The sequence below is a fragment of the Natator depressus genome, chromosome 6 (genome assembly GCF_965152275.1).
Source record: "Natator depressus isolate rNatDep1 chromosome 6, rNatDep2.hap1, whole genome shotgun sequence".
Lineage (NCBI taxonomy): Eukaryota > Metazoa > Chordata > Testudines > Cheloniidae > Natator > Natator depressus.
Window position 1 is genome coordinate 3,481,928 of NC_134239.1, and position 12,881 is coordinate 3,494,808.

A 12,881-nucleotide genomic window follows, 5' to 3' on the forward strand; every position below is an offset into this window, starting at 1 on the left:
GACCCGTCGCGATGGGGTTCCTGATCTCGGCCGGGGTCTATGCAATGCCCAGCGGGAAGGGGTCTCTGATCTCGGTCAGGGTCTATGCAGGTCCTGGCACAATGGAGTTCCCGATCTCAGCCATGATCTGTGCAGATCCACCCATCGCTCACCTGTCTCAGGAGCCAAGCTGAGGTATATTTAGGATCCGGGGCCCGTCGGCAGCCAGGACTGGGATGTGTCTCTGCTGGGAGAGACGCGCTTTGAAGGTGGATGAAGGCAGCACACAAGGTCTCCTGTGTTCTCAGTGTCTCAGACGTCATCACACTCCCCCCAACGCTGAGTTCCTGCCCCCCTTCACACCCCCAGCCACAGCCAGCTGGGAAGGAAGCTGTGGCCACCAATTTTTCCACCCCTGTGGTGGATGAAACGCCCCTCCCGTGACTCTCGTCCCAGGGTATGAGGAGCTAGAGAGGCTGCAAAGGAAACCACAGTGAGCCAAAGCCTGCACTGAGTCACTGGGGCCATTGCGTACCCGAGGAGAACGCCCCCTGCTAAGCCCCCTGACCAGCAGCACAGCGCCCCCTAAGGCCACACTGGGGCATTGGGGCCAGCACTGCCTGCCAGGGGAGAGCGCCCCCGAACGCCACGCTGGGGCATTGGGGCCAGCACTGCCTGCCAGGGGAGAGCGCCCCCTGATGAGCCCCCCACCCTGCAGCATTGCGCCCCCTAGTGCCGCACTGGGGCCAGCACCTAGCGCCTCAGGGACCCCACTGTAAATACAGAGCCACCCCACTGTTGCCAATGGAATCAGGCCAGGATTCTGATCCCTGGGTAAATCTGGAGCAAGCCCAATGCCCTGGCCCTGTGGGGCAGGCTGGGGTGGAGGTGGGGAAATTGGGCATTGAGAGAGGGATGACGACCCTGGGCTGCTGTAGAATAGGTTACAGGTTTCCTTCTGTCACTCTGTTCTCCTGAGTTTTGTTCTATCCACACTTTCATTTCCTGGGACTTCAACCCCAGGGACCCACAGCCCGCACAGGAGACCCTGGACTCCCCCCATCAGGGGATTCTGCTCACTCCTTCACCCCACTGCTGGGAGGATCCCTGTCCCCCTGTCCCCCCCAATATCTTTCCAGGGGTCACGCCCAATCCTTGCACCCCTCATTATTCTGCCGGGGTCACCCCCACTTTCTGCATCCCCATATATTCTACCAGGGGTCTCCCTCACTCCATCCCAGCATGCCCCCCATCCGCTTTTGACTCCTTCTCCCCCATGGAGATACAAGCTGGGGGTGGGGGGGTGACACTCTCTACCTCAATCATGCAACTGAGCTGGGTGTCTCCCTGCCTGTTGTTGGCAGAGTGACCTCAGCGCCTGGAGGGGTTGGCTGCTTGTCACTGGCAAAGCATTGTAAGTGACAGCCCACGTTGGAGAGTTGGGGAGGGGGGAAGGGTCTGGACGCAGGGTCCCACCCTGCCTGGGAGCACAGAGCCGTACTCCCAGGGCTGGGGAGGGGCCCCAGGGATGAGACAGCCACACCCTTCAAGGGACGGCGAGGGGATTGGAAGTGCAGAGATAGGTCCCAGGAGGGAAGGAGCCTCTGGCAAGAGCCCCAGAAAGGGCGAGGAGCACCAGGGCATGAGAATGGTGATCCCACGAGGGTATCACACAGCCACACTTCTTCAGTAAGGGGATGCGGCATGGGACCCTACAGCCATATCTCATATGGTTCAGGAAGGGGAGCTTCTTAGGTAGGCAGCTGGTGGGGGTGGGGGGTGAGGGTGGGTCTGCCCATTTCAGGGAAAGGCCCACCCCAGGTCCAGCCTCCAGCACAGGACTCCTGGGTTCCGGCCCCTGCTTTGAGAGTGGACTGGGGTCTAGTAGGCTAGAGTAAGGGGGCTGGGAGCCAGGACTCCTGGGTTCTATCCAGTCTCTGGGAGGGGAGGAATCACACAAGCCCCCAGGCGACAAAAAGAGGTGTTGCTTTCATATTCCTTACACAGCATCAGCGCGAGGCTGGTTTACAAAGAAGCTTTGGGCGGGGGTTACCATGAGCTTCCCTTAACTGTTAAGTTTGAAACCCTCAGCCGGACAATCCCTTCCAGCCCTGCTGCACCCCCACACCACTGCACTGCAGGGAATCAATGAATTGGTTTGAGCATTGGCCTGCTATCATCTCATCCAACCCCCTGCTCAAAGCAGGACCATACCCAGTGTTTGTCCCAGATCCCGAAATGGCCCCCTCAAGGATTGAACTCACAACCCTGGGTTTAGCAGGCCAATGCTCAAACCACTGAGCTATCCCTGCCCCGTGTGGAGGGGTGAAGAGCAGGTCCAGATGGTAAGTGGGGGTGCTGGAGGTGGGAGCAGATGGGCCGGGGGAGGGCCCCACACCACTCCCCCTGCTCCCCACAACAACTGTCGCTACCACCACCCAGGAGCAAAGAGGAAAGTCACTCAGTTCAGCAATGAAGCCCCTCCACGGTGTCCAGCACCCGTCTGTGCGCTCCCCCAACAGGGTCCTCCTCCTGAATGGTAACAGCAGCCGGCTGAAGGGAGCAGCAGCAAGCAGCCCGCAGCCAGCCAGGAGAGACCCCAGAGATGGAGGTCGGGTCAGCCGCTGGCCCCTGGAGGGCAGGCCGGCAGGGCCACCCCGAGCAGCAACAGCAGCCGGAGCCGGGGAGACCTCCAGCCAGCGGAACAGCCAGAGGGAACTCGCCCGCCGCTAGCGTGAGGCCTTCTTGACATCCCGGGAGGCGGGCAGGCTCTTGCCCTTTTCCTTCCCCTGGCCCTTTTTACCAGCCGAGGAGGCTCCCCGGAAACTGAAGAGGGCTGTGGCCATGGCAGCTGCAGAGTCCGGACCCATGTCCAGCGGTGCCCGATGAGGGGCGGAAGCAGAGGGGCCGGTGGTGGTGGTGAAGAGATTAGGCACAGGGAGAGATGGGGGATTTGGCAGGGGTGGGACCACAGGGTCAAGGTGAGGGGCCCCACCCACAGTTTCCCCCAGTATTTTGGAACGAGGCAGGAGACAGAAGGGATGGTTAGGGGAGAGGGGAAAGGTGAATCACTTGTCCCAGCTAGGATGCGGGCAGGGGAGGGGAAGGATACCAAGAGGGTGGGGCGTGGGAAGATCTCTCGAGGCAGGGGGGCGGGGAGTGATCAGCAGCATGGGATAGGGATACTGGCTCCTCCGGCTGCACTGGGGAGAGAGAGACTACAATATCAATGGGGGGATAGTGAACAGTGTGTGGGGGGTGTCCTAAATATAAAGGGAAGGGTAAACCCCTTTAAAATCCCTCCTGGCCAGAGGAAAAATCCTCTCACCTGGAAAGGGTTAAGAAGCTAAAGGTAACCTCGCTGGCACCTGACCAGAATGACCAATGAGGACACAAGATACTTTCAAAAGCTGGGAGGAGGGAGAGAAACAAAGGGTCTGTGTTTGTCTGTGTGCTGCTTTTGCCGGGGATAGAATGGAGTCTGAGAACTTTTAGTAAGTAATCTAGCTAGATATGCGTTAAATTATGATTTCTTGAAATGGCTGAGAAAAGAACTGTGCTGAATAGAATGACTATTCCTGTCTGTGTGTCTTTTTTGTAACTTAAGGTTTTGCCTAGAGGGATTCTCTATATTATGAATCTAGTTACCCTGTAAGGTATCTACCATCCTGATTTTACAGAGGTGATTCCTTTACTTCTATTAAAAGTCTCCTTGTAAGAAAACTCAATGCTTTTTCATTGTTCTAAGATCCAAGGGTTTGGGTCTGTGGTCACCTATGCAAATTGGTGAGGGTTTTTACCAAACTTTCCCCAGGAAGTGGGGTGCAAGGGTTGGGAGGATTTTGGGGGGAAAGACGTGTCCAAACTCTGTTTTTTCAGGAAGCCAGATAAAGTTTGGTGTTGGCAGTGGAAGTCCAGGTGCAAAAGGTTACAATAGTTTGTACCTTGGGGAAGTTTTAACCTAAGCTGGTAAAAGTAAGCTGAGGAAGTTTTCATGCAGGTCCCCACATCTGCACCCTAGAGTTCAGAGTGGGGAAGGAACCTTGACAACAGTGGACTTTGGGAGACGCCAATCCACATCTGAGCTTTCCTTGGGAATGTTCAAACTAACATGTAAACAATGGTGTCGGCCTGCAAAAAGCTGAATCATTCATTGACATGTGATTTGTCCATGTGGCTACAAACGCCATCCTGTTGCTGTGATTTTGTACAGGAGAACAAGGGGTTTCTGGCCACAAGAGGAAGAATATAAAAGGCCCTGGAAACCCCTCCATTTTGTCTTCAGATGGCTCAAGAGATGGCCTCTCCACCCACAAGAGATGCCTGAAAGAGACTGAAACAAAGGCCCAGATGAGAGTCATGGGGCCAGATCAGAACCAGCGCCCCAAAAGCGGAAGGGCCTCGTGTCCCATTCCCCAGCCCCCTGAGATAGCCAATCCCCCTGCTCTAGGGCCAGATCAGAGCTGAATCCCCTTAGTAGGAAAATTCCTCATATCCCTTTCTGGATCCCTTGGCAATAGCAGTGTCTTGCAAATATCAGCTGGGGGATATTAATACCCCCTAATAACACGGCCCATCTCCCTGTAGGTCTTTCCCACTGTGACGTTCACCTCTGGTGTTATCTGGACTGGTGATCTCCAAGGTCACGCCAATGCTTGATTCTGGGAGCCAGCCTGATCCTGCTCTGCTGTGAGAACCCCCACTCCTGGGCTGTTCACGCACAACCTCTGGCATTCAAGCTGCTCCTTGGATTACGCAACCGAATGACACGAGCCAATATCTCCGGTCCCAGACACTACGCTGGGAACCTCCATCTGGCAGTGTCCAGTTATGCCCGCTGGATGCTGCAAGCGTATATAAGTTCGTCAATTTAACAATAAAAGTGATATGTACCAGGCTTGTTATCGCAAGGGGAGTCTCTGACACGCTTCAAACCAAACGCACTGCATCAGGTAGAATACACAAACAGATATATTACTATAAAGATAAATTTTAACTGATTATCAGTCAAAGTACAAGAAGAATCGGTCAAATGAAATAAAAGCAAAACACATTCTAAGCTGATCTTAACGTTTCAATGCCCTTACAAACTTAGGGCCTGGCTACGCTTGCCGATGTAGAGTGCTGTGAGTTAAATCCGCCTTCGCAGAGCGCAGTCGGGAAAGCCCTGCAGTCTGTCCACAGCGACAGCGCACTGGCATGGCCACATTTGCAGCACTTGCAGCGGCATTGGGAGCGATGCATTGTGGGCAGCTATCCCAGCATGCAAGTGGCTGCAATGTGCTTTTCAAATGGGGTGGGGTGGGGTGAAGTGTGACAGGGAGTGTGTTGTGTGTATGTGGGGGGAGAGAGAGTGGGTTTTTGGGGTTCTGAGAGTGTGTCTGCATGCTGTCTTGTAAGTTCAGACCCCCATTCCCCCCCGTCTCTCTCTCACTCACTCAAAGCAAACAGTAAATGTTTGCTTTTTCTCCGGCTTCTCCTAAACGGAGCTTTCAAAGGGCATTTCCGCATTCCTGCAGCCGACTTCACAACAATGACAAGAGTGGCCACTTGGCTTAAGGGGATTATGGGATGTTTCCGGAGGCTGACAAGAGCTCAGTAATGGAACACCTCTTTCACACTGGCGCTGCGGTGCTCCAGGGGGGGTGCAGCAAACGCTATTCCACTCGCTGAGGTGGAGTACCAGCAGCTCTGTAGCCGTGGAGTCAGAGCGCTCTGTCCGTGTGGACAGGGAGTAAGCTAGTGCGCCCGGGGCTCCTTTATTGCGCTGTAACTCGCAAGTGTAGCCAAGCCCTTAGATGCTACTTACCACAGGCTGGTTGCTCGGCAGCCAAACTCTCCCCTTTGATCATTCATTCGCTTGTTGTAGTGTCCGTAGATGTTGGTGGAAGAGAGAGAGAGAGCATGGCAAATGTCTCTCCCTTTTACCATGTCCTTTCTACTCTCTTGGCTTTGCCCCCCCCCGCGACCCCCTTCAGAGTCAGGTGAGCATTACCTCATTGCAGTCCCAAACTGACCAAAGGAAGGGGGTGACTCCCTGGAGAGTCTAACAGAGTCTTTTGTTGTTGCCTCGGTCAGCAACCTAGGATGTTCCCCCGAGGTACAGAGCGTCACACCCACCCACCACACTCTGTCCTGGACAGAAGCCACTCCCTTTGACTGGCATTAGCCACATTACACCTGATTCCCCATTGCAGCGAATTCATCCAGCGTCTAGCTCCCCTCTCTTGCCATGCCTTGCTTCTCTCCATCCCAGAGCTCCCCCTAGTGTTCCCAAGCATGTATTGTAGCTGCTCATTTCTACTCTAGATCTAGGTCCATCCCACTGAGGTTAGAAAAATCACAAGACTTCCTGCTTAGAAATTTGATTTCACACATGTTTTTTGAGGCAGGGAGATACATTTGCAAAGTTCCAGAGACCTGGAATCCTCCCAGAAACAAATCATTTTGCAGTGGTGCTGCAAAGCTGCATGGCAGTTTTCCAGGCTGGAGATGTTTAACTTGCAGTCAGTAGGGTTCAGAGTTAACCACACCCATCATCAGTGAGGTGCACTGTGGACTTATTGATTAGGCTCTCAACAGAGGCAGGTAGAAGTGAGACAGGAAGAACCTTGAATCCCCGAATTAGGGAGAATTTGCTCTTCCCAAATGTGACCCCAGTGCAGTGCCATCTCCCTGAGCCTGCTGACAGCCTCAGTCAATAGCCCTGTGGCATGTTCTCCTGGGTACTAACTCTGAAGCTTCCTGACGGTGAGTGATACGTCATCATCTGTGACGACCACCTGAGCAGAGAACATCCAGCTGGTTGGTGGGTGGGACCTGTGAATTTATAATGATATAACTAACCCCAAAGCAGCTGGGTAATTGTGGAAAGCAACAGAAACAACATTTAGGGAACAGCCCCCTAATGAATCCTCCCCCTGGAACCCCGGCCCATCTGCTGGGTCTTTTGAACCATGTCCACCCTGGAATATCTTCAGGTTTCTACAGAGGGTTGATCACTGAAGCCGCAATAGGACAGGGCTAAGCTCTGGACCTTATCCCTTCTTGCAGAGAACATCGGTTTTCCAGTGGATACACTAGACAGATAAATACCGTTGGTGGCTGGAGACATGGGGCGGTGGATTGGTTGCCCGGCCTGCACATCTTGGTCGACTGGTTGGTTGGACGTACTTGGGACATTCATTGGTTGGTTGGTTGCACCGGCTACACATATTGGTTGGTTGGTTGGATGTACTTAAGACCTTAGTTGGTTGCTTGGTTAGTTATATTGGATGCACTAGATCAGTAGTTCTCAACCCGCAGCTGCTCGTGCCCCAGTCAGCACACAGCTGAAGCTCGTGTCACATCTGAGGGACATACAGATAGTATATATGCACTGTGGATGTGGCCAGAATAACACATAGAGAGCCGCATATGCAACCCGCAATGCAACCTCCCCTGCATATGTAACCCAAAATGGTAAATAGGTTGAGAACAGGTATGCAGTAGGTAGATACATTAGTTTGTTGATTGGATGGATCCATTGGATGGTTGGAATCATTGGACAGGCTGGTCTGATGGATTTGAAATGGACGGTTCTTGATGGGATGTTTTCCCAGAGGGAGCTGTGAGGATAATGGACCCACAGGAGCAGACGCCTCTTATGGGCATAGGAGACCCTGATTCCCGAGCAGGAGGGTCAGCATGAAGCCGCCCAGCATCAGCAGAGCGGGATCTAGCAAATGGTTGGACAGGGAGTACTATTGACCAATGCACACCCATGCCCCTCTCCGATCCCCTATCTAAGGGGCTCACCAGAAGGCCTGCACCTCATTCCCCTTGGCTGTTCCCAGCTGGGGTGGCTGGGAGACATAATCAGAGCAGCTCGGCCCCCCGAGGTGAGGCCCACAGCGCAGGCTGTACTGGAACCAGATGCGGCCATGGTTCAGGTAGCAATCCTTCTGGTGGGGTCCCCCAGCCTCCAGCGGGATGTCGCAGCTTCCCAGCAGGTCATCGTCCCACTTGTTGTCCTCGTCCCAGACCTGGACTCGGATCTTGCTGGCGCTGGTGATGCGGACGGTACCGAAGTCCAAGTGGACGTTCCAGACGGGATTGTTGTTGTTCCAGATGGTGCCAGTCCGCATCTCCCTTCTCTCAAAGAAGACCTTGACGAAGGCATCCGTAGCAGTAAAGTAATCGCCCCACAGGCCACTGGCCATATTCACTGTGACCATCAGCTTCCCCAGGGTGCGCTCCCACGAGCAGCACGTCGTGTTGGTCATGGTATCCCCAGGGCACACGCAGGAGCAGGGGTCATGGGCGCTGCGTTGAGTCCCGGGGGGGCAGCTTCGGGTGCAATTCCTCCACAGGGCCCTCTCACGGATGTACTCACTCACCGCCCGCCTCAGCGCCTCCCGCTTGGGGTCGTCCTGCTCCAGTAGGATGTGGTGATTTGCAGCGAATAGGACACCAGGTCAGGGCTGTCTTTGAGGCTCTCCTTCCAGGCCGAGAAGACCTTGGCATCACTCCTGGAGAAGAGCACATCACTTGTGCTCTCTCCTTCCTCCACCTCCACCTGGCGCTCCCGATACGTCTCGTGGAAGCTCCCCTGGACCTTCCCCTTCTTCTCCTCCTCGCACTTGCTGTACCCACTCTTGATCGAGCCCATTCCGATACTCACGGCTGCCTGCATGCTCAAGCAGTCCTTGATCTCGTCGTCAGTCAAGCTGCTCCTTGACGCTTCGCAGACCCGCACAGCTGTCACGTACTGCACCCGGCCCCCAAGCTGCAGCTGGGACAGGTAGTGGGTGCCATAGTTGCTGATTAGCTGCTGGTACTCCAGCTTGGATTTGCTGTCCTACTGCTCCGGGAGGTTCTCCAGCGCCAGGCTGGTGAAATGGCTGGTGAGTGGGGGCATCTCGCTGACCCGGAACCTGGTCAGGGACACAAGAGGTCGATTGTGCGCCTGGTGAGTCAGCTGAGGTTATTAGCTGCCAGTCCTAAGGCTCCAGCCAACCCAGAAGAAAGGGTCTAAGCAGGTGGCTCCTACTCAAAACAACCACCCATTGTGCTGAACCTCACAAGCTTGCTGGGGATACTGCCGGCTGCTTGATTGTTCTGACAGACTGCCCCCACTCTGGTCATAGCAGGTCACCGGGCTGTCCTGACATGCATGAGAAGAAAATCCCCATAACTGTCCAGTCCCACGTGGGAGCCAGTGCCCCCGAGAGGGGAAAAGTCCTGTGTAGCATTCCCTGCCTTCCTAGCTAACCAGTCCCCTGGCCTGGGGCCAGATCGGAGATTGTGCCCGCTAGAGGGGAAAGCTCCTGTGTCCCATTCCCCATTATCCTGAATCAGTCCCCCATCCTGGTGCTAGATTGAAGCCAGTGTTCCCTAGAGAGGAAAGGTTCTATGTCACATTCTCTGCCCCCCTGAGCCAGCCCTCCTAAGCCTGGATCTGACCTGGTGTCCCATTGAGGGGAAAGACCCCGTATCACTGTGCGGTGTTGCTGTGATCCCAATTTGAGGTGAGCCCTCCCGACCCAGGCTGCCTCTCACCTGTAAGAGCCACAGGAGACCTCGTGGCTCATGAAGCCGTATTTGTCCATTTGCGCGTGGTCTATCATGAAACTGGCCAGTTTGGAGTGCGATCCAGCCAGGGCCACCTGCACATTAACCTTGGGCTTCACAGCACGTCCAGCCCCACCTTCCAGTCATTCTGCACCGTGGACGCCGCCGAATCCATCATGCCCATCGCCGACTGCTGCACCGAGCTGCTCAGCTTCCGGCGGCAAGAGACACGGACCCTCCAGTCCTCCACGGCCAGTGGCAGCCTCTGCCACTGCCCTCCTTGAAGTCGGTTCCGGCACAGGGTGCAGGTGCTGTCCTGGCGTTGCCAGAGGCTGCTGTCTACCAGGTAGGCCCCCTTTCTGGCCATCGTTGTCACATCGATGCCCTCCCCAGTCAGGCTGTGCCCGGGCACAAAGGCTGTGTTTTTCTTGCATTCACTGACTGTGCCTGTGTGACAATGGGAGGAGGCCCCAAGGAAGACGAAGAGGAGGAGGGGGATGAAGGCACCAAATCTGGGCATGGCTGATGTGATGGGTTCCCCCACCAAGGAGAGGCCGTCAGCCTCTGAACAGCCTAGAGGAACAGACACACAGAGGTCCAGAATTAGTGACAATCCAGTGGCAGGCAGTTCTGTAAGTTATCTCTGTTGTAGAGACAGAGACATCCACCTACCACCGACGACATCAGCCATGTTTTATTGCACACCTACGAAAACTTTGGGCTCCAGGAGGCATTACACAAATGACGTGATGCCTCATTTGCATGTTTGACTACAGATTACCTAACTGGCATCAATTCCCTCCCCTCCCTATTTCCCAGATGTTGTAATACCAACACTAACTATGAGGAGGAGGTAGAGTTTCACGTACCCACTCGACAGCTTGCTATATAATCATGGGTCATTGCAGTTCTTCAATGGGGCCATTAAAGGATGGTGCAATGTGGACAGAGTCTGTGGCTTATAATTAGTGAGCTGAGGTAGTGGCTGGGTCTGGCCACTAGTGGGCAGTGCAAAGCCACACACAACCCGTGGCTACGAGTGGTGGCTTTTCTAGCCAGCAAGAGCAGGGGGACCTTGGGCCACGCTAGGCCTGACTGGCGTTGCTGTGGAAACTGCTGGGGCCCCCTTGTGGCCATGCCCAGTGGTGGATTTGGTTATGTTGAACCACTGATGGGGGGTCATTTTATGGGGCTTCTCTCTGGCGCTGCCACCTTTACTCTGTGGCTGTTGGTCAAAGAGAGCAGGAAATTCTGGTGCCCCAGAGGAGACTCTGGGCCCATCTAGCCTAGTATCCTGCCCCCTCCCTTTTGCCCTGGATCAGGCCCATGGGCCCATCAAGCCCGCTATCCTGCCCCCTCCTTGCCACCCGAGAACAGACCCATGGGCCCATCTACTCTGGTATCCTCTCCCCTTCCTTCTGCCCCAGATGCTTTGAGCACCTCACACTTCTCTTTGCGTCCCTCCCCCTCCTAACCACAAGGGATGCTGTGTTAAAGGTCAATTTGAATTGTTTTCAACTTGGGTTGGAACTGTACAGCAATGCTGGCTGTGGGGCAGGAAAGGGTAACAGCTCTGCATCCTGTCAGGGTAGCAGGCTCGGACTGGGAGGGGACAGTAAATATTTGAACTCACCCCAGCAGAACCAGGCAGGAAAAACGCGTTTGAGTATGGACTGCTTGGTTCTGGCCAGCCCCCTGCAATCCGCGCCTTGGTATTCCCTCGCCCCTGCACTCTTTCGGTGCTCCTCAGTCCAGATCTGCTGCCCCCCACTGCTTCGTTGCCAATAGAAAATCAAACAGCCTGAAATTGCAAGATGCCCCGATATGAAAGGTGTCAACTATGTAAATTGATGATCAAAAGCTGAGTTGCAATGTGGTCTAGTGGCTGGGGCACTGGATTGAGAGTCAGGACTCCTCGGTTCTATTGTCACTCTGGCAGGGGCGTGGGGTGAAGTGAGTTAGAGGATGTGGGGTGGAGGAAGAGTCAGGACTCCTGGGTTCTATTTTCGCACTGGGAGAGGAGTGAGGTGAAGTGGATTAGAGGATGGGGGGTGGAGGTGGAGTCAGGACTCCTGGGTTCTATTGTTGTACTGGAAGGGGAGTAGGATCGAGTGGGTTATAGCAGGAGGGACTGGGGACCATGATCTTGGTTGAGTTCTATGTAGCACCTGGTGTGACAGAGCCCCCAATCTCAGTCGGGGGGGGGGGGGGTCTGTGCATTGCCCAGCATTAGGGGGCCCAGATCTCAGTTGGGATGGGTCTGTGAAGCACCCAGAGTGATGGGGTCTTCAATCTTGGCTGGGGTTTGTGCAGTGCCCGGCGCGATGGGGTCCCTGATCTCGGTCGGGGTCTGCTCAGGGCCTGGGGCAATGGGGTTCCCAATCTCGGCTGGGATCTGTGCAGTGCCTGGGGAGATGGGGCTCCTGATTTTGGCCGTGCAGTGCCCGACACAATGGGGTCCCTCATTTTAGTCTGGTCTGTGCAGGGCCTGGTGCAGTGGGGTTCCTGATCTCAGCTGAGGTCTGAGCAGACCCACCCATCACTCATCTGTCTCAGAATTTGAGCTGAGGTATATTTCGGCTCTGGGGCCTGTCGGCAGCCAGGGTTGGTCTGTTTCTCTGCTGGGAGAGACGCGCTTTGAAGGTGGATCAAGGCACCATAAAAGGTCTCTTGTGTTCTCGGTGTCTCAACCATCCTCACACTCCCCCCAGCACTGAGCTTCTGCCCCCCTTTACACCCCCAGCCACAGCTAGCTGGGAAGGAAGCTGTGGCCAGCAATTGTTCCACCCACGTAGTGAATCAAATGCATGTACCGTGGGTCTTGACCCACGGTATGAGGAGCTAGAGAGGCTGAAAAGGAATCCACAGTGAGACAAATCCTGCAACGAGTCATTGGGTCCACTGCATGCCCAGGAAGAGCACCCCCTGCTGAGCCCCCCAACCTGCAGCATAGCGCCTCCTAGTGCCGCACTGGGGCCAGCACCTAGCGCCTCAGGGACCCCACTGTAAATACAGAGCCACCCCACCGATGCCAATGGAATCAGGCCAGGATTCTGATCCCTGGGTAAATCGAGAGGAAGCCCAATACCCTGGCCCTGTGGGGCAGAGCTGGGGAAATTGGGCACTGAGGGGCGGGGGATGACCCTGGGCTGCTATAGAGCAGGTCTGAGGTTTCTTTCTCTGTCTCTGTTCTCCGTGTTTTGTTCTCTCCACCTTTTCATGCCCTGGGACTCCAACCCCAGGGTCCCACAGCTCCCATATTCCCCCATCAGGGGATTCTGCTCACTCCTTCACCCCCTGCTGGTAGGACCCCTATCCTTCTGCATCCCCATTATCTTGCCAGGGGTCAC

General features: G+C 55.1%; 1 pseudogene; it reads right to left on the reverse strand.

The window, feature by feature from the left end:
- Positions 1-7,772: 7,772 nt before the first annotated feature.
- Positions 7,773-12,278, reverse strand: LOC141989829 (perforin-1-like; annotated as a pseudogene).
- Positions 12,279-12,881: the final 603 nt, after the last annotated feature.